The sequence below is a fragment of the Manis javanica genome, chromosome 6 (assembly GCF_040802235.1).
Source record: "Manis javanica isolate MJ-LG chromosome 6, MJ_LKY, whole genome shotgun sequence".
Classification (NCBI taxonomy): Eukaryota; Metazoa; Chordata; class Mammalia; order Pholidota; family Manidae; genus Manis; species Manis javanica.
The window spans coordinates 133,266,865-133,286,165 of NC_133161.1; the positions used below are offsets into that span (position 1 = coordinate 133,266,865).

The following is a 19,301-nucleotide window of genomic DNA, read 5'->3' on the forward strand; positions in this document are numbered from 1 at the left end:
CATACAAATGAAGTCATACAGTAGGTGGTCTTTTAAGATTGGCTTCTATCACTTAATGTTTTCAAGCTTCGCCCATGTTAGAGCATGTATCAGTATCTGATTCTTTTTATAGCTGAATATCATTACATTATATTACACTTGATGGACATATAGGTTGCTTCTACTTTTTCTCCATGATTAATAATGTTACATAAACATTCATGTACAAGTTGTTGTGTGGACAGATGTTTCCATTTCTCTTGGATATATACCTGGTGGAACTGCTGGGTCATATGGTAATTTATATTTAAACTTGTAAGGAACTGCCACACCGTTTTCCAAAACAGCTGCCTCATTTTTCATTCACACAGGTGGGACATTAGGATTGCAGTTTTTCTGCATCCTTATCAACACTTGCTATTGTTTTCTGTTTCTTTCTTTTCTTTTTTAAAAAAATATAGCCCCTTGAGTGGGTGTGAAGTGATATCCCATTATGGTTTTGACTTACATTACTCTGATGACTAATGATCATCACGTCTAGCTCCTTTTCAGTGCCTACTGACTATTAGCATGTCTTCTTTGGAGAAACGTCTATTCAGTTCATCTTTTAAATTGGGTTTTTTGTCTTTTTGTTGAGTTCAAAGAGCTCTTTATATAGTCTAGAAACAAGTCATTTAAAAACATATACAATTTGAAAATATTTTCTAATATTCTGTGGGTTTTCTTTTGCCTTTCTTCATTGTGTTCTTTGAAGTAACAGAAGTTTTTCTTTTTTAATTCTGATGAAGTCCTTTCTCTATTTTTTTTCATTTGTTGCCTATGCTTTGGTGTCATGTCTAAGAAACCAAGGTCACAAACTTTTATACCCATCTCTTCTTCTAAGAATTTTATAACTTTACCTCTGAATATTAAGATCTTTGAGTTTGATTTAATTTAATAACTAAGGGCTTGAGTTAATTTTTGTATATGGTGTGAGGTAGAGGCCCAGCTTCTTTCAGTTGCTTCTGGATACCCAGTTGTTCCAGTATCATTTGTGAAGAAAACTACTCTTTCAATTGCCTTGGCATTCTTGCCCCAAATCAGTTGACTGTAAATGTTAGAGTTTATTTCTGAATTATCGATTATATTCCACTGGTTTATGTATTTGCCTTTTTGCCAGTGCCACACTGTTTTGATTATCATAACTTTGTACTAAGTTGTATAATTGAGTCATCAATTGAGTAAGTATGAGTCATCAACTTTTTCCTCTCTTTTCAAGATTGTTTGGCTACTTTGGGTCCCCTGAATTTCCATATGAATTTAAGGATTGGCTTGTCAATTTCTGCAAAGAAGCCAGCTGGAGTTTTGAAAGAGATATAATTGAATCTGTAGATCAATAATATTGCTATCTTAATAATATTAAATCTTCCAATCCATAGACACTGGATGCCTTTATCTGTATTAGGTCTTCTTCAATTTCTCTCAACAACATTTTAGTTCTTAGACTGTAAGCTTTACATTTCTTTTCTTAAAATTGTTTAGACATATTGTTAAACATATTCTTTTTGGTGCTAATGTAAATAGAATTATTTTCTTAATTTTATGTTCAGGCATTTAAATTGTTAGTGTATAAAAATACAGTTGAGCATTCTGAAATCTGGCTGAATTTCGAACATTATAATAGCTTTTTAGTGGATTCTTTAGAATTGTCTATATACAAGATCATCTTATGTGCAGAAAGATAGTTTTAATTCTTCCTTTCCAATCCGGATGCATTTTATATCATTTTCTTACATAATCAACCTGGCTGCAGCCTTTAATACAATGCTGAATAAAAGTGTTTAAGCATCTCTTTTATTCAGAACATACTTGATTACACAACTAAATATTTTCCTGGGGTGTATGGGTGCAATTAGAGGTACATATTATTTATATGTGTGTCTGTGTAGAGCATCAGCATAAAGCATGTGTGTGCTTTCATAATTCTAGGCATGACAAAAATTAAATCACTAAAGTCTGCCTTCTGGTTGCTTCCTAATGTGACTCAAGCTTCATTTCTTGGGGGGTACTGTTTTTAGCCATAGTACACAGGTATTGAGAAATAAATAGTGGCTTATTTAAAGATGTTAATTGGAAAAGCTTAACCTCAAAATGAGGTAAGTTAGAGTCAATAATATATATTATTTTCATATGTATGAAGAATAGGTATGAGGAAGAAACCCTGAATTTATTCGTATCACAAAGGGAAGAGCCAGGATCATGCAGGTGCGCATTAGAGAGGTAATTGCAACTCAGTGTAAGAAGGTCTTTCAAAATCCTGATGATTCCACATTAGAATAATTACAATGAACTCCGTGCTGGTTTAATAAACTTTTTTATAAGCTTCCTGAATTGTCTATATAAAGTGAAACATTTTGCTCAGAAGTATTATGATCTTAAGAATTTAATAAACTTTAATAAAAGAGCAGCCATTATCACCCCTCAAAGCTACCAAAAGGTGTCTATGAAATTAATTTAATTTTATAAGACAAGAGCACCCCACCTTGGGTGTCTTGGAGAATTCACATGGATTTGGGACGACTTTTCCTCTTTGTCAAGAGATCAGAACTTAAAACGGCCTATTTTCCATTTAAAAAATACAAAACAAAATAAATCTGATAATTCACTGGGGCTATTCCCCTGCCAAAAGAGTTCAGCCTTGAATGATGATGCCAGGTTTCTTCCCAGGCCATCTGCTGGGCCTGGCTTAGCTTCCTGCAAGTTTAAACGTTTCAGCCGCTTTTGAATTTCCATTCCCTAGATGACCCTTCCACCTGCAGCAAAATTACAAGCCTCTCTAGCTATCTCTGCGCTGGCTGCCCATCTTTGCTCTAACACTAAGTTTTCTCTTGGATTTTCAACAATAAAATTTCTTCAGAGGTGAATGTGATGCCTTGAGGAGAATGTTAATGTATGTTTGCCTTTGTTCTTAATTAGATTCCTTCAAGGGAAAACCTCCTGGCCTGGTTTATTATCTAGCTTTGTCAGAGCTTGTCTGCTTTATCTAAACACTTTGAAGAAGTCCCTTCACTCATATACTGCCTGTATGCTCACAATATAGATTTTTCATAATACTGGTCAATTAGAAAAGGATAGAACGTAAGTAGCACAGATTAAAGAATGCCTTAGGATAAATTGCTAATGGGAGAGGGGGAGAGAGAGAGAGAGAGAGAAAGAAGGAGAAGAATTGGGGGAGGGAGGGAAGGAAAGGAGGGACGGAGGGAAGCTCCATGAACTGCAGAGACCACTACACTTTTGGATCATACTGTTTAGTTACTATTCAATTTTTGGTCCCAACTCTGCTTCTGGGAAAATTTAAGATTGCTGTTTTGACAAATCATCACAGGTGAACATATAGGTGGGAAAATTCTCCCTGTAGAGTTCTAGGTGGTCACTGACGAGTGTTCATACTAGTTCCCAATATTCAGTGGCCACAACAGAATGTGGCTTTTCCCTGAACCTCCAAGGACACTCTCCCCCTTTTAAAATAGGTCTCCTCTTATTGTCCCTCATTTCCACTGGAGCATGAATAGAACTAATAAACCTGGATTAAATCATTAGCTAAATGTTGTCTCTTGGCCATCAAGGGCATTCAGAATGCTTGTTCAGGTTCTTGATTCTTGCCGGCTAAAGATGACTCTTGGTTGATTTCTTCTCTGAGTTTTGAGAACAATTAAACAATTTTTTGGAAGTCTGAGGTCCCATTGATCTCTCTTTGGTCTATCCTGGTATGTTCCACTGCATCTCCACCATCACCACCACCACCACCACCATCATCACCCTCATCCATTCCCTTGTTTTGTTTCATTTTGTTTTGCTTTGTGAGCATTGGTTCTGAGCCTTGTCCATGTTCTCTGAGGACAAGCCAAGGTGGGAGTACAAGGTTAACTGTCTCCAATGTTAGGAAGGATGAAATACCACTCACCAGCAAGTGTCATGTGCAAAATGTACCATTATTAGTAACCTTATAACCTTAACCTTATTATTACTAGGTATGAATGACTAGAAGTATCAACAGGACAAATGAAAATTAGACTTTTTTACTCTCTAAAGCTTGATGAGCAAAGGCCTATAAAGAGTAATACCTCCTGTTTTTTGAAGGAGAGAAATCTAAGAACCCAAACTTTCTCATCCCCCATGTTCATTTATCCTGGCACATGAATGATAGTAAAACTCTTGTTGAGGGTTTTCAAAATGTGTCAGTGTGTTTCATCCTAAGCATGAACAATTAACAGAGAGAATGAAATGTAGTAGTAAGCAGTGAGGACAGTAGGAATGCTGTCTGCTTCAGGACACGCTGGGTCCAGCCGCAGGCGAGCGGTATCAGGATCCTGGCACACACAGTGGGTGGAAGGTCCTGGAGGAGCCCGAATGGCTTGGAAACAATTCTCACTCCCATAATCACCTCCTGAAGAAGGCTGCAGAAAGCGGAGTGGGTATCCTGCCGAGTTCCTCTGGTTGCTTCAAGTGACTTTGGAACTACAATAAAATGACAAATACATTACAAACAGCCTCAGCTTTATGGGGAGCTGCACATACAGAACAAAGAGGGGGGCGGAAATGTCTGAGTTAAGCCCCTTTTTTCCAAGATCCTCACCTCTTCAGTCCTTAATGAGGGGAGAAGATGGGTCATTGGAAATGCTTTAGATTGAGTATTTATAGGGATCCAGATGCAGATGCATCCGTTGTCTCCCTTATGTATTATTGCCCTGATTCTTCAGTGCATGAGATGAATAATTTACCAAAAAGCTCATGTAAGTATCTCTTTATTATTCATTATAATGAACTGAGACAGGAGTAATTCTCCACTCTGCTGGAATTCCCTAGGGCTTAACTTAACCAGGCTCTGCTTGCTTTCCCACAGTTAATTTAAGTGGAAGGAAGCTCTTTTCTCTGGACATGTGGCCTGTCTAGGACTTGTGCTAGTGGAGGTGAGCATGGGGAAAGGAGGGTGTGAGGCCCAGGACCAACTAATGATGGCAAGGACAGTGTAAGGTCAAGTTTTGAGCACCGACAGGAGATCTGTTGTGTGCCAGGTAATGAAGTGTTACAAAGCAATTGTCAAAGAATAATAGGAATTGGTAGTCAATGTGTGCTCAGGAAGTGCGAAATTATTTTCAATATTCACCTGAATAGAGCACAATTAAGAAGGTATATTCCCTCAGTGGAAAAGTAAGAAGTCAATTGTACAGTTTTTCAACCAATCAAAATATTCATTATTTCTCTCTTCCTCTACTTTTAAAAAAAAACCTTCCTTTCTTTTCTTTACCTTCCTTCATTTTTTCCTCCCTCCCTCCCTCCCTCGCACCCTCTCTTTCCTTCTCTATCCGTATATTTATTGAAAATCCATGTCGAGGACACTCAGCCTTCCCACATTATGATGAATAATTTTGTTTTTCATGGCATACCTTCTCAAACCTTCTCATAAAGAAGTTTCTATGGAAAGATCCTCTTCTATACAGAGCTGCATAAGCTCAGCCTGTCTCAAGGTTTTGTGCACATTTAGATCATAATGGCATGTGTGTTTCTGTTCTTTACTCAACACTGGGGTACAATGGGGAAGGCTGGAGATTTCCAGTGCTTTCATGTTGGACTTCCTGCTCTTTTTGGTTCCTTCTGAGCAATCCAGTGAGTCCTAGGAGCAAGAATAGTCTCTTCCTCCCAGACTAGCAACATGTGGCACAGAACTTTAGTTGATGTAAATTAAAAGCAGCAACTCTCTGGACCAGAAGTAGAAACATTTGCAAAAGTCAGCCCAGCAACTTAACTGCCCCCAGGGAACATCTCTCTCTGGACCTCTCGTGGCCCACAGGGAGGTTGACAGCCTTCTATTTTATTTTTTTAAGGGAAGGTAGTTTGCATAATCTATTTAAAATAAGCCGCTCTTCTGGAAGAGATGATTGGCTTATTAAAAAAATATAGAATATATTTTTAAGCAGGCAGAGGTGACATCCTGCAGGAGTAGTGCTTGCAAGAATGGAGAAGGACTGAGGAAAGTGTCACTTTCCGACCCTCGTCCCCATTTGTCCTTGCCCATCTATCTGTTTAATGAGGGTTTTATTTTTAAAAACTCCCATAAGCTTTTGTTCAGATGTGTAGTCTGTTCAGGATGGTACAAGATGCATCAAGCAAACTTAGTGGCCTCCTACTTGGCCTCATTACCTCCGTCACTTGCACACATACAACCTCTCTCTCCAAACTGGAGACAGTGTGGTCGATGGGTTGGGATCCAAAGAGGCAGATTCCCTACTTAGCTTTCCAAACCTCCTAACTGATACATGTGTACACTGGAAAGTGAGCACTAAGGGAAAGTAAAATTATTATGACATTTGGAGTGTCATTATTCTTTAGTGTTGAGTTATTACAGAAATATAATGGCAAACATGTCTGAGTATTTACTGTGCTCTTAGAACTGCGCTAACGGTATTGAAAGGATTATTTGTTAAGTATTCACCACAATTTGATTTTTTAAAAATTATTTCCATTTTGTAAGTGAGAAAACATGCCCACAAAGGGCCAGGAGTTTGCTAAATTATTAATATGTAACTGGAATGTGAAAATAATTACTCTCTTCACCAGTATATAACACAGCAATCCTGTAGATAGGATAAATGCTAATTAACTTTCAGCATTTTTTGTTTGTTTGTTTAAGTCAGTCTTTTAGCAGTTTTTGATAAGTTTCACCTGAACCAAAAGGGCAGAGGTTTGTTTATGCACATTCTGGAGAAAGAAGAATGACCTCTGAGGTTTTGTCTGTCTTTGGGATTCCATGATCCCTTACATTCTGTGCGGGAAGGTATTTGCAGGGAAATCTGTGGGCTGTAATTTCTGCAGTGCCAGAATCTTTGCTCCCACGACAGTCATGCAGGGAGCCTGTGGCTGACTTGCTCCATTCTTCAAAAAGATATCAAGCTCCCCCGACTCTCTGCTTTTAATTTAAAATTTTAATTTATACTTTTCCATGGATGATACTGAGACAGACATGGCTGTGAGTAAATATGTCAGGATAATCTATTGAATGGAATTAAAATGGTGTATACTTGGGAAACATTTTAATTTCATCTTGCTCACTTCTTCGCCAACTATAATGAACAAATAGGAAGGCTGAGTTTTAAAGCTGTTGAGGAGGTGGAGAAAGGACAGAGGAGTGGGAGCCAGGCGACACATAAATAATATGAATTTTTCTGGGTGGCTTCTCAAGGCATCCCTGGGTAGCCACGGGCAGTTCCTGCAACAGCTCCTGTAATAAGCGGGCAGATGTGACAGCAGACACTCTCATTGCCTTTCACAACCACATGTGGAATTCGTCCCTGTTGGCAAGGACCCAAGGAGCAAGGAATGTGGGGCTGGATGAGGGGAAAAGAGAGACTTTTATCATCCTTATCTTCAAAGATACATTTTTTCTTTATTCTAGGGGGTCATTGCTTCTGAAATGTCTTTGCAGTGTGCTGTAGCACTGCCTTTTAAGACAGTCTCAAAGGTGAATAAAAGAAGGCATCCTAAAGCCATTTGGTGATTCCAGTTATGAGATGCCCAACCCCAATGAGCTGCTCAGTGAATTCTTCTACTGAGAGACCCTTTGCTAAAATCTGGGCTTGACCTTCATCTACCCTAAGATGCATCCTGCCTTTTGCCTTTGAATAACTGTTTTACCAGCTGATGGGGTCCCTTGGGTTGGGAGTGAGGCCCTTAGAATAAATTTTGCTTTTCCTCATGTCCTGTCATGTCCATGCAATAAATGTCTCTTCAAGGAATTAAATGTACTGCTCTGAAGCTCCTGACCTGAAACAATCCATTCAGCTGTGGCCCTACCCCATCACCCTGCTCCTCCCAGCCTCTACAGCACTTTCCCAGTTTGCATTTGATTTCAGGAATATCTCAGTCTGCTGGAGAATGGAATGTTCTGGGTACCTGGTTCTTGTAGACTGAGGGTTGTCCTATTTATACAGTGAAGCTGCCCAAGACAAGGACACCATGGCATGAGCTATCAGGGCCTGCAGGCCGACGGAGTTCTCTTTCAGGTGTGCACAATTGTATTGATTGATCTCTCAATTATGTATTTTGTAGAAATACAGCATTTTACCAACCACTGATCATCAATCCAGAAACCAGCCCATCAACAACTGTGTCAACACACTGTGAAAGAGGCCTGATAAAAATACAAAATTGAAGTTGTCCCAGTGGGTCTAGATAAGAAAAAATAAACTATAGAGGGGACATAAAATCCTACAGCAGAACCTCTACATAATCAAGTACAGAATACTTCTGAAGACTAAGAATTTTTCAGAAGAAAAGAAAATCTTATTAGAAGTGAAATAATCTATAGGTAGACTAAAATAGCACTGGATCAATTTGCTAGGTAGCGCTAAAAATGAAATCTCATATTGTTTCCCATCTATTAGCCAGCAGAATAATTCTGGGTTATTCTGGGCTCAAATAACCCTAAGTCAAATTTCATTCTTTAGAGATTTGAAAATACAGAAAGAGAAGCCTTCAGAACTCCTTGGAAAATGATAAGCGAATGGATTCAGTATCACCTGATTAAACTAACATACACTCCCAGACAATAGAGATTGAATTATATTTTTCCAAATGAGACAGCAGAGCTCTCATTAAAGAATGTTGACTGTTTGCCAGGTACAATTCTGACTGTTGTGCATGCATGACTTCATTCAGCTTCATAATAATATTGAATGATGCCATGAGGTAAACACGTTCATCCTACTTCACAGATGGGGAAACACAAGGTTAAACAAAATGCCGGGTCTAAGGTTGTCTGTTAGTAAGTAGTGGAGCTCTTACCTGTCTGATGCCAAGGTCCTCTCCCTAGGTGGTACCACAGGGTTCTATCTCTACAATGCTCCACTTACACATCATCAGAGGTTATAAAGAACTCTCTGCTCCCACCATCCACTCATTATTATCAAGATCCACCCAGACAATCCACCTGGCCTTGACGTCAATTTAATCCCCATGGATAAGGACCACTATTGCACAGTCATCTGTCCAGCCCATCATGTTTGGTCTCTTTCATTCCAGCTCACTGTGTCAAGCACCTCATTAAGACTTCTAGTGCATGGGACCCAACACGTTCTCTCTATCCATCGGCCCTCTGATTGGATCTCTCAGGTCATCAGGACCTCTCTTTTTACTCAGTACTTTTCAACTGCTTTCATCCTTGGCTGCTTCTCCCTTGCTCATCTGGCATACTCCAACACTGGGTGAACCTAGCCATCCACATCCTCCATGCCTGCATCAGAGCAGCTGAGCAGTGCTAGAGAATATCCTCAGAGCTGGCAGAGCCTTGCCATGGTCCTTGGCCATCAACCGCAGATGGGACCTCAGCACTGCTTGCAAATTCCAGCATGGCTCCCTAATAATTTTACTGTCATTTTCTACAACAGACATTTCACTTTTCTTGCATTTCCCTTTCTCTGTCTCCTCCTTGGCCCCTTTACCTTCAACTCCACTTTGGAGAAAAAGAAGCTGTCGCTCAGGGGCCTCCATGCTTTCTAGCCAGATCCACAAACATGGCTGTTTCTCTTTTTTTTTCTTTTCTTTTCTTATGATTCAACAGGTGAAACACCCTTCCTTTGTGTGCTTTAGATTCCATACTTTTTCAGCTTTACTGGAACTTTTCTCTGTGAGCTACCCCCTTTCTCACGCTCCCATTCATAAGATTAAGGTCACCAGTATGTACTTGTGTATTGCGATGTAAGAAGGCTGGTTCTTGTCTTATTCACAGTTGCATCTCTAGTGCTTCAGATGGGTCCCCAGCTCATCAGCGTAATTATAGAGCTCGTAGCAGAATTTAGGTCCCCATCCAGACTTAGTGAATTAACAATATGCACAGGTAATTTGTGGGCATATAAAAGTTTGAAAGTCCTAGTACCTAGTAGGCATTCAGTGGACGGTTATAAAATGAATTAATAAGTTCCTAAGTGTTTATAATCTTAAAACAATCTAATAAATAAACAGATAAATAAATAAAAGCCATCTGGAGAGCCTACCACCCTTTGCAGCTTCATGTCTCTTCCCGCCTTTGCCTCCAACATTCTCAAAAGGGTTGACTGCCAACGCTGTGATCTCCGTGCTCTGGCCACTCCTTACCTGCCTGTCCCACTCCTTCCTTAAGCTGCAGACCCTCCTGTCACTTGACTTTTCTCTCATGTCTACAGAGATGCAATAGTTCCATCCCTAGTCCTTCTTTCTCTTGTCCTGCTCCAGTTCATTCTCCAAAGGAAGTCCACATTTTCCTGTCAAAAGCATTATTTAGACCATGGCATGCCTCTACTTCAGCCTATGCACTGACACCCTGTTATGCCTAGAAGCAGCTTCAGACTTTTTTCCTGCAGGGATGTGCACCTCCCCAGCCTCTTGGAATCTACCCATTTCCCCATCTGCCTGGTTTGGGCCACTCTGGCTTCCATTCTGTCCCTTACCTGCATCAACCTTTGCCCCAGGCCTGCACATCTCATTTAAAATGCTCTCTCTAACCAACACCTGTGCCTGGCATTCGCTGTCAGTTTTCAGTCTTGGGGTAATCATCACTTCTTGGGAGAAGCCTATCTCTAGGCTGCACATCTGAGTGGGACTCTGTGTCCTTGCGATGATCTCAGGTCAGTTTATGCAGGTATTATGGCAGTTTGTTGATAGTATATTACTCCCCCAAATCTGAAAGTACAATGAGGGTGAAGACTCAGTGAATTAACTATTCAACATCTTATCCCTAGGGTCTACTAGAATAACTGGCATGTAGTAGGTGCTTAATAAACATTTGTTAAATGAATGGGTAAATTTAGACTTTTTATTATATCCATGAATGAGATAGGTATCTGATCTTGCGTTCTGTGATACGTTTAAGAACTTAGGACTCTTGAGGGCAGGCACTGTCTCTTATAATGATTTTAGCTGTTATTTTTAGTTTGGTTTTGCCTCTGTCTCCTTAGGAACTAATGAAATTATCTTCCCAACATACCCTGTGACTGTACAGAGCCACTTGCAGTCTGGGAAGAAGCCAGCTGGATCATTCATGACTTTGTGCAGGCGCTTTCTCTTGCCTTTCTGCCTACCCTTTTCTTTTCCTCATTATGTTTAGCTCTGTGCTTTATCCTCAACCTCCTGTAGCCATGAGAGGAATTCTCCTCTCTCCTCCCACCGTCATGCAATCTAACCCCCTTTGTGACTATAAGCAATTTCCGCCCCTTTTGCAGAGCCATCTTTCCATGTCAATCACTCCCTTCATTTTCCTTGATCATAGCAGATGCTCTGTCCTGAGCCGCCTTCCTCCTGGCTTCCTCACGGGGCCGGTGACATGTGTGAAGTTCAGGAAGAGCCCTTGCTGTGCTTGCGGGCCCTGGAAGTTCCCCCGGCCTGCCTGGGGACACACCGAGTGCTGTTCTGATGGCTCATATATCATCAGTCATGGCTGAAACCACAACACGGCCATCATCCTGCAGCTCATTTTCTGCTTCAAGGGAGACTGTTTTCAGAAAGTCCCGCACCTTCCGTGGCATTGTTTCAAATGCTCTATTTCCTAGGGCCCTCATCGTGTATGCATTTGTATGTTTTCTCCTTTTCTCTGGATAACACCCCTCCCCCACTGCCACACTCCCACCCCAACACACACACCTTTCTGAGCATTTATGTGAGTCACCCACTGCAGCTGCCGTGGGTGTGTGCCGTCTTCCAGTTAGGAACAATTTACAGATGGTATGTGTCTGACAGCCACAGAAGTCAATCTCTTGCACTACTGAAATATTTTCCCAGGGACTCTCCTAAGCAGCTCTCATCCCTCCCCACTCTTCTGCAGAGGCTCTCATATATATTCTCTACCAGTATCTTATCAGCAAATATTAGCTCTAGCAGAGTTATTACTCTCGTTGAATTTTCGACTATCTGAATCATAAAGTTCTCCCTTACATAATTTAGGGTCTTTGTTGATGCTCTGGAGTTGGCTGTATTTGTAAGTCAGGAAATAACTGAGTAGTTAAAGCTTCCCAGGAGAAGAGCTTTGTGTAATTTAGAGAACCTTGGGAATTGACCTAAAAATATTTCATTTGGTTTGCCTCCCCTCGTTTACTTAAAAAAATTCATTTAGTATTGGTCTTTGAATTCTCTAAAGCAAGGTCTTCTTCTTTCCATTTTTTGAACTGGCATTATTAATATATTTTGAAACATGCAAGGTTCTTAACTGAAATTTAGTTAACTCTCAATTCATGAAAAAGGCAAATAAAACAAACAAAAAAAACCCCCATAGAAACTAACTAATGTTGCGGTTAAATTTGAAAAGAAATGTCGAAGAAATGCATTTGGGGACTTTAACATTCAACCCTTTCACCTCTATCAGCAATTCTTAAATGAACTGCTCTTTAGCACACTTAAAGACAGGGGAAGGGGTGGGGTGAGACAAAGTTCTCAAAGATTCCCATTGGGAACATAATTTTTAAAATTTTCTCTACATGAAACTATGAAACAATGTATAAATGCTTTAACCTTATTCCCTTTTATTATTCTAAATATAATCCCAAATTATAAATAGCACACATAAATAACCATTAAAATTAAAACCCATAACATTAATATTGTAGACTAGATAATGTTTTATTAAAATTCGTTTCCAAATTGTAATGTGATATGGTGCTGACTGTCATGAGAACATCACCTGGACTTCAGCAGGTGCATGTGACATCTATGCTCTACTTCCACCTGGGCTCCTTTCACCTTTTGGGAGCCTGTGTTCCTACAGGGGACGCAAGCATCATTCAGCTTCCCTTGGCAGGAATGCATTGTTGACACTGAAGTCCACCTCTGTATTTTTCTCATTAGCCTGAGATCATGAAAGAAGCATTCTCTGAAGCCATTTAGGACACAAATCTGAACATTTAAATCTAATTATGGTCATACGACATCCAGAATATGTATATATTATATTTTCCCAAAGTATTAGAGAAATGAAAACAATTAAGAAATACAAGTAAAGAACCTGTGGACCTTGTGTGCATGTGTGTACAGAGAGACACACATATACATGTGTCTCCAAGGACATCTGCTTCACCTTAGGTGCGTTCTTCTTCCCCCTCAGCTTTATTGAGATGTAATTGACATATAACATTGTTTAAGCTTAAGGGCTACAGCATGTTGATTTGATGCATTTATTTATTGCAAAATGAGTACCATAGCATAAGCTAACATCCCTGTCCCATCACATAATTAGTATTTCTTTTTTTTGCAGTGAAAATCTTTAAGACCTACTTTCACGTCAACTCTCAAGTATATGATGCAGTGCTATTGTCTATAACCTTATGTGGGTTATTTTGACACCAACTTGAAAAGCACTGTTTTCCATCTTTTAATTCTTCTACATCTATACTGATCACCTACTCGAGGCCAGGCGGATTGTGGGAGGCTGGTGGTATGAAGTAAAGACCACTGACTTGTTATCCCTTTGTGGCATTTACAGTCCAACAAATAAGCATATAAATCAATGAATTCAGTGTTGTCAATTTTATGAAGAGGTACAGGATTTTTTATATTAACATCCATTATGAACAAAGTGGAGGTGAAAAAATGACAGATCTGCACTACAGATTAAACTCTATTTGCTGCTGTCTACTCATTGAGGCAAAGAGGTGTGCGACATATTTGAGGTATTACCCCAATATCAAGGTGGAACTATAAAGGCATTTTCTAGTCAGCCTCAGGTTCTCAAACTGCCAGAATGTCAACTGTCAAGGAAAAATTGTTTTAACACTAACATCTACAAAGTTATCCATATAGGAAAGAGCAATTGTGTGGCTGGTTTTAGAGACTTACTTTCCAGCTACCCAGATCAGATAAATATTCCTGCAGCTATCTATGTGAAAGGTCACTCTTATTTTTAAGTTAGATGTTATTTTCAGATGTGAGTTGTTTTGCATTCAGATTTAAGACTGTAAACGCTTCAACATCTAGCGTGCAGGCTACAGAGGGCATTTCCTGGCCATTCCATCTCAGTATGCTCCCTATCGCCATGGCACTCTCTATTCCTTATCCTGCTTTATTTTTCACTACCTGTAATTCTCCAAAACTAGTATATACTTATTTACTGACATGCTTCCTTTGTCTCATTATGAGGAAGAGCTGCAAGGAACGTGAGTTTTGCCTGCTTGTTTTTCAGCTCCAGAAACGTGGTCTCATAGACATTAGACACTCGGTAAATACCTGTTAAATGAATCATGGCACTTTTTATTTTATTTTTTTCAGAGGCAAATTATAAAAATAAAAACAGTGGTAAAGGACACAAACAGAAAACTGAAAGCTGACCGATTTCCCTTTTCGAGAAGACTTTATTATTTGATGAAATTCCAACCTGTTTGGTCTGGTTTCTCTAAGGCAGTGGGTCTCAGAAAGGAGTCCCGGAGCAGCAGCAGCCTCCCTGGGGACCCTGGAAATGCAAATTCTCAGTCCACATCCAACCACTGGGAGTCCACTGGGATGGCCACTGGGAGTCCAGCTCAGCAATCTGTGTTTTAAAAGCCCTCGAGGTGATTCTGGGTGCACACTAAAGTTTGAAAACCATGGTTTTGAGGCCTGGATTTCCCTCAATTTCTACCCACTCCTCTGAAACAGTACAAAATAACTCTTCATCTTAATCCCCTGTTCCATATTTAATGGAGTTGGAACTGATACTTTGCCCACAAGGCTTCTTTACTTCAATGCTTTTCAGGCATTTCTTTGCCCTTTCTGATTCTTATTTCCATTAGTCTCCTCACATGTAGCTTGAGATGTTTCAAGGGTGTGCAAAAGGCACTTTGGAATATCTGTCCTGTTCCCCTAAGCTATTTTATTTTTTATGAGAAAATTAAGTAAGTGCCGTAAATTTGAGGGAAACTGATTGGATAAAGCCAACCAACTCCTGCTGGCCTTAGTACTTGGATTCTCAACTCACTGGCTCTTCCTTTTGGAGGAGAAGATCGCAGGCCTTGAATACAGGAATTCTAACACCAGGATACTAGGTTTCAACTCCTGCTCTGGTTGGACCAGCTGTGGGCTTTCAGAGTCCCCAAACTCTCTGTGTCTCAGTTTCCTTATCTGCAGAAAATGTGGATGATAACAGAGCATGTCTCAAAGGGTAGTTATGAGGAAGAAATGATTTAATATTTGGAAAGTTCTTGAACTGTGTGAGGCACAGAATAAACACTACATGGTTGTGGACATTGAAGTAGAGCTCTTGTGAGTTCTGCCTTATTGTGGACAAGTAGGTAGGATTAGCTTGGAAGTAAGAGTTTTAAATACCTGGAAGAATTCTTAAGAAATCAGAAAGTGTCATTAATGTTTCTTGACTTCCTTCTTGGATTCCCCTTACTTAATATCAGAAATCATACTCCAGGTATTTCTTGTTAATGAGACCACAGGACATAGCCACAAACAACAGGCAAGCAGCCTGGTTAGGAAGAACACCTATGCAGACTTTTTAAAGTCCTTCTTCTAGTTCTTCCTCCTGCTGCTTAGAGGACAGAAAGTGAGCCGTTTTGTGAAGGGAGAAAGCAAGAAACTTTGAAATTCTACCTTCTTATGAAGCACAGAAGCATTGAGGAAAAATAACTATCCTCAACTGAAGCCTCATTCTACCATGTGTCTTTCTCATGCCTCAGGTTCTAGGGCTGTGCAGACTCAGTGAACCAGCATGGCCTTCAGAGATGGAGTTATCCAGGTTGTCCTCTCTGTTGGCCCTCCGTGCCCAGGTTTGAGAGCAGGGAGACTGGGCACTGGTCATCCAGCTGGGAGTGTGTCTCCCCGAGGGATACGCAAGGCTTCCCAAGGGCTGCGTAGCAGGGCGCTGAGGATGTTCTGACCCCGGTAGGCAGATTTTCATTGACCTGCTTCAAAGTCATCCCCCACGAGACCCCATGGCAACTCGAACTTGTACCATGTGTCCTCAGTCTAAAGCCGTACGTCTTATTAAAGACAATGATAGTTTTAAGGAAATACATTTCAAGACCATATCTTTCCTAAAATCAACCTGCCTGCTCAAGCAAGTGCCCAAGACAGAGCTGTAATCCTGATGCTGCTTTCCTGGCTGCTTCCCCTGTACGAATTGTCCAAGAGAGAATTTCCTTTCACTTTCTTTGTCACCTCCACTGTCCAACAATTATCAAACAGACGATCGCTCTTGAAGGTGAGTTCTGCCAAAGCGAAGTACGGAAGTGCTGAAGGTGCTGGCGTGTTATTTCATCAGCAAAAAATTTATGGCAGAGCTGATGCCCCCTCCATCTTAGAATTAGAACTCAGAGAAACAGAGGTTTTCTGACAGAAGACAACCCTAAATTAAATAATGTAATTTTCCCCACCTTTCTGAGTATATTGGGATAAACAAAGTGCTTCTAAGTGAAACAGTAACATATACTTAATAGTCATTTGATAAGGCCCAGTAAAATGTTATCAGTATACTGTCCAGATATTGAGAAGTTGAATGCATTTAGTCCTAGGCTAGAAAACCCTCTGCAAGTCAGTTATTTTCTAATTCATTGCTTTAGAAGAAATTGAAGGAGGAACTAATTGAATTGTCAGCTGTGAGATCATTAAGATCATTTTTGAAGTTGTGTTACTATGTGATTTTTTGCATATATCTCGGAAGGGGTTCAAAGAATTGAGTGGCATTGCTATGCAAGATTTTCATTTTTATCTGCTTATTTATGTGAACTAGATTTTGCTCAAAGCAAAAATAGGAATAGAATTTATCCAGAACTCTATTTCATTTTAGCAGTAAAGACATTTATCCATGGTAGTTTAAAAAAGCCTCACGTGTCCCATTAAAAGCTATACTTCCAGTAGAAGTTTACTTTTTATGTTTGGTTATTACTTAACCATGTACACAATCTATTTATGTTGCTTCATCAATATTATCCTTGTAATGATAGCTCATTCTAAAAGAAAATACTATTAATCAGATAGAGCTTTATGGTCATAGAATATAAAGAAATTTAAATTTAACTCCATCCCTCTATCTATACAAGCAAATAAATATGATAGCTGATCAATAAGAGATTTTTAAGCATAAGATATTATATCAAGATAAAATCCTACAGGGGACTATAATGAAAACACAAGTTCAATTTAAAATAAGGAATGATGTACATTTTATAACTAATAAAGAAGTGCTTGTTCATGAATTTTGAAAATAGATAATCATAAGTATCAAAATCACTGTGGTACTTAAATTCCATTCAAAGTGTGTGTGTGTGTGTGTGTGTGTGTGTGTGTGTGTGTGTGTGTGTATGTGTATGGTGTGTATATAAAGGAATATTCTGATATTTTAACTTTAAAATGTGAATATTCTCCACAGACCAAAAAATACATCCTTTGTAATTATAAATTAAATTTAAAAAAACTGTCAGCTTGAGGATATGCAAGTGTTTACATAACTGACCTAAATAAAGGCAAGAATATTTGCCCTTTGCCACTGTTTTGTGTGGTTCCAGGGACGGGGCGATGAATCCCATCACCCAGTCTTGGTGTACCACCTGCTTCCAGCTGCCCATCCCTGGCATTGGACAATCAGAACTTCATCGTAAAGAGTGATTCAAACAGGAATTTGGTCTTTATGATAATACAGCTGTCATTAAGAAAAGTTGCACATTAACGCTTGTCTGAAAGTGAATGAGGTGCTTTTTTTATTTTTTCTGAGAAATGCTTTTGAAAGAGGAAAGCAGGGAGGATCCATTAGGGCTTTTTAGTCTTCATGAGGGAAGCAGAAAGTTGTATAAAAGGAAAACGTGCAGAAAGTGAAGCTGAGGTCCCAGGATGGGGAAGAAACATGACTCCAGCATTGCTTTATACCAGTGGGACAGCCAGGAAGGTGGAAAGAGTCACTTGCTGATCCTGAATTATTAGGTCCTAATGGTGAACACCACTAGGCTCCCAAAACTCATCTCACTGACCTTGGTCTTCCCTAGAAACGATTACAGAACCACATCTGCAGCAACTGGTGTGCAGGGATTCCCTGTGGTCAAGTCAAAAACAAAGGCTTCAAGTATGATTCCATTTCAGGCAAAAATACATTAACACAATCTTTAGATAAGTGAATATGTACGTGAAAGAACTGAGATTTGGAGGAAAAAGTAATGGTGTTACCAAAATTATAACCTCAGGGATCCTGCAGTGTGGTGGGGACAGAATGGTTAGTTGGGCCTTGATGCATCTTTGTATTATAGTGGTTTGCATGTTTAAACATGGCTGTTTTACTTTTGTAGTTTGAAAATCCAGCAAATAAAGAAAATTTTGAAGAGAAAAATCTGTTCCTGCCATACTTGAAAGCGCCTAATTATTACCCCGCCCTTACCTTGTGGTTACCTGCACCTGCTGAGTGACAGGAGGCCCTGTGCATAAGAAGGCCTCTGTGACTGGAAGCCAGTGTTATTTGTATGCCTCCCACCAACCAGGGAGAGTACCTATCTGGACTGCGTGCTTTCGGCCTTCAACAGCAGCTGTAATGTTGGTGCTACCATATCATTCTGCTCCCTTGACCACTCAGGCTACGTCTGCCAAGGGAAAACGGCATGCCCACCTGTGTGTGCTCTCTGCCCCGTCGCCAGTGTCTGTGGGGCTCTTCCTGTCCCCTGAGCCCTATCAGAATGATCTATGCTATCTCTTGGTCAAAATGGACTCAGATTTGGTGAGGCAGGCAGTGTGTTTTCCCTGACTCCTCACCGGGAGGTGCAGGAATCATGTTCCTGTCCCCAGAGTGCCCGGCTCAGAGCCTTTCAGCTAGGATACATGGGGTTGCTGTGCAGCTGCAATTACACCTTCCAATTTGCCCGGATGCCGCAACTCCAGTTCTAACTAGAACATTATAGTTGTGGGCCCTTTAACCATGTATTTTATTGCCGACCCACATTCTCCATTTTCCTTTCACAGCTTTTAAGTTTCTGGGGCACATATGCAAATTTTCTTCCTGACCAGCAGGCATATTGATTTATGCATTAAACCTGATAGCCTGCAGGTCATTCACTGGAAAACGCAAATACCATTTACATTCATAGTTTCCAGTTGTTGGGAAGAGCAGGGGAGGGGTGTGAAAGGGAGAGGTCAGCTCTTTACCTTGATGATAGTCAGGCAGGTCGGCCACATTGTTCTCTTCCAGTGGGTGGGGAGACCAGTGTCAGAAGGAGGAGGGACTCTGTTCACTGTTTTTCCTCCATCTCCTAAAATCCTAAGAGGTAGCCATGATTTCCTCAAAGACTGTTGGCATCCTAAGGTGAATGCTACTGGTCCATGTTACAAATTGTAGTTTGCAGGCTTTGAGCAGCTTAGGGGTAACAAGA

The 19,301-nt window shown here is 40.2% G+C and overlaps 1 protein-coding gene across 7 annotated transcripts in view; it reads left to right on the top strand.

Annotated features, from left to right (window-relative positions):
- OPCML (opioid binding protein/cell adhesion molecule like) overlaps positions 1–19,301 on the top strand; it is an 828,327-nt gene that overhangs the window by 590,817 nt on the left and 218,209 nt on the right. The gene's annotated exons all lie outside the window — the stretch shown is intronic.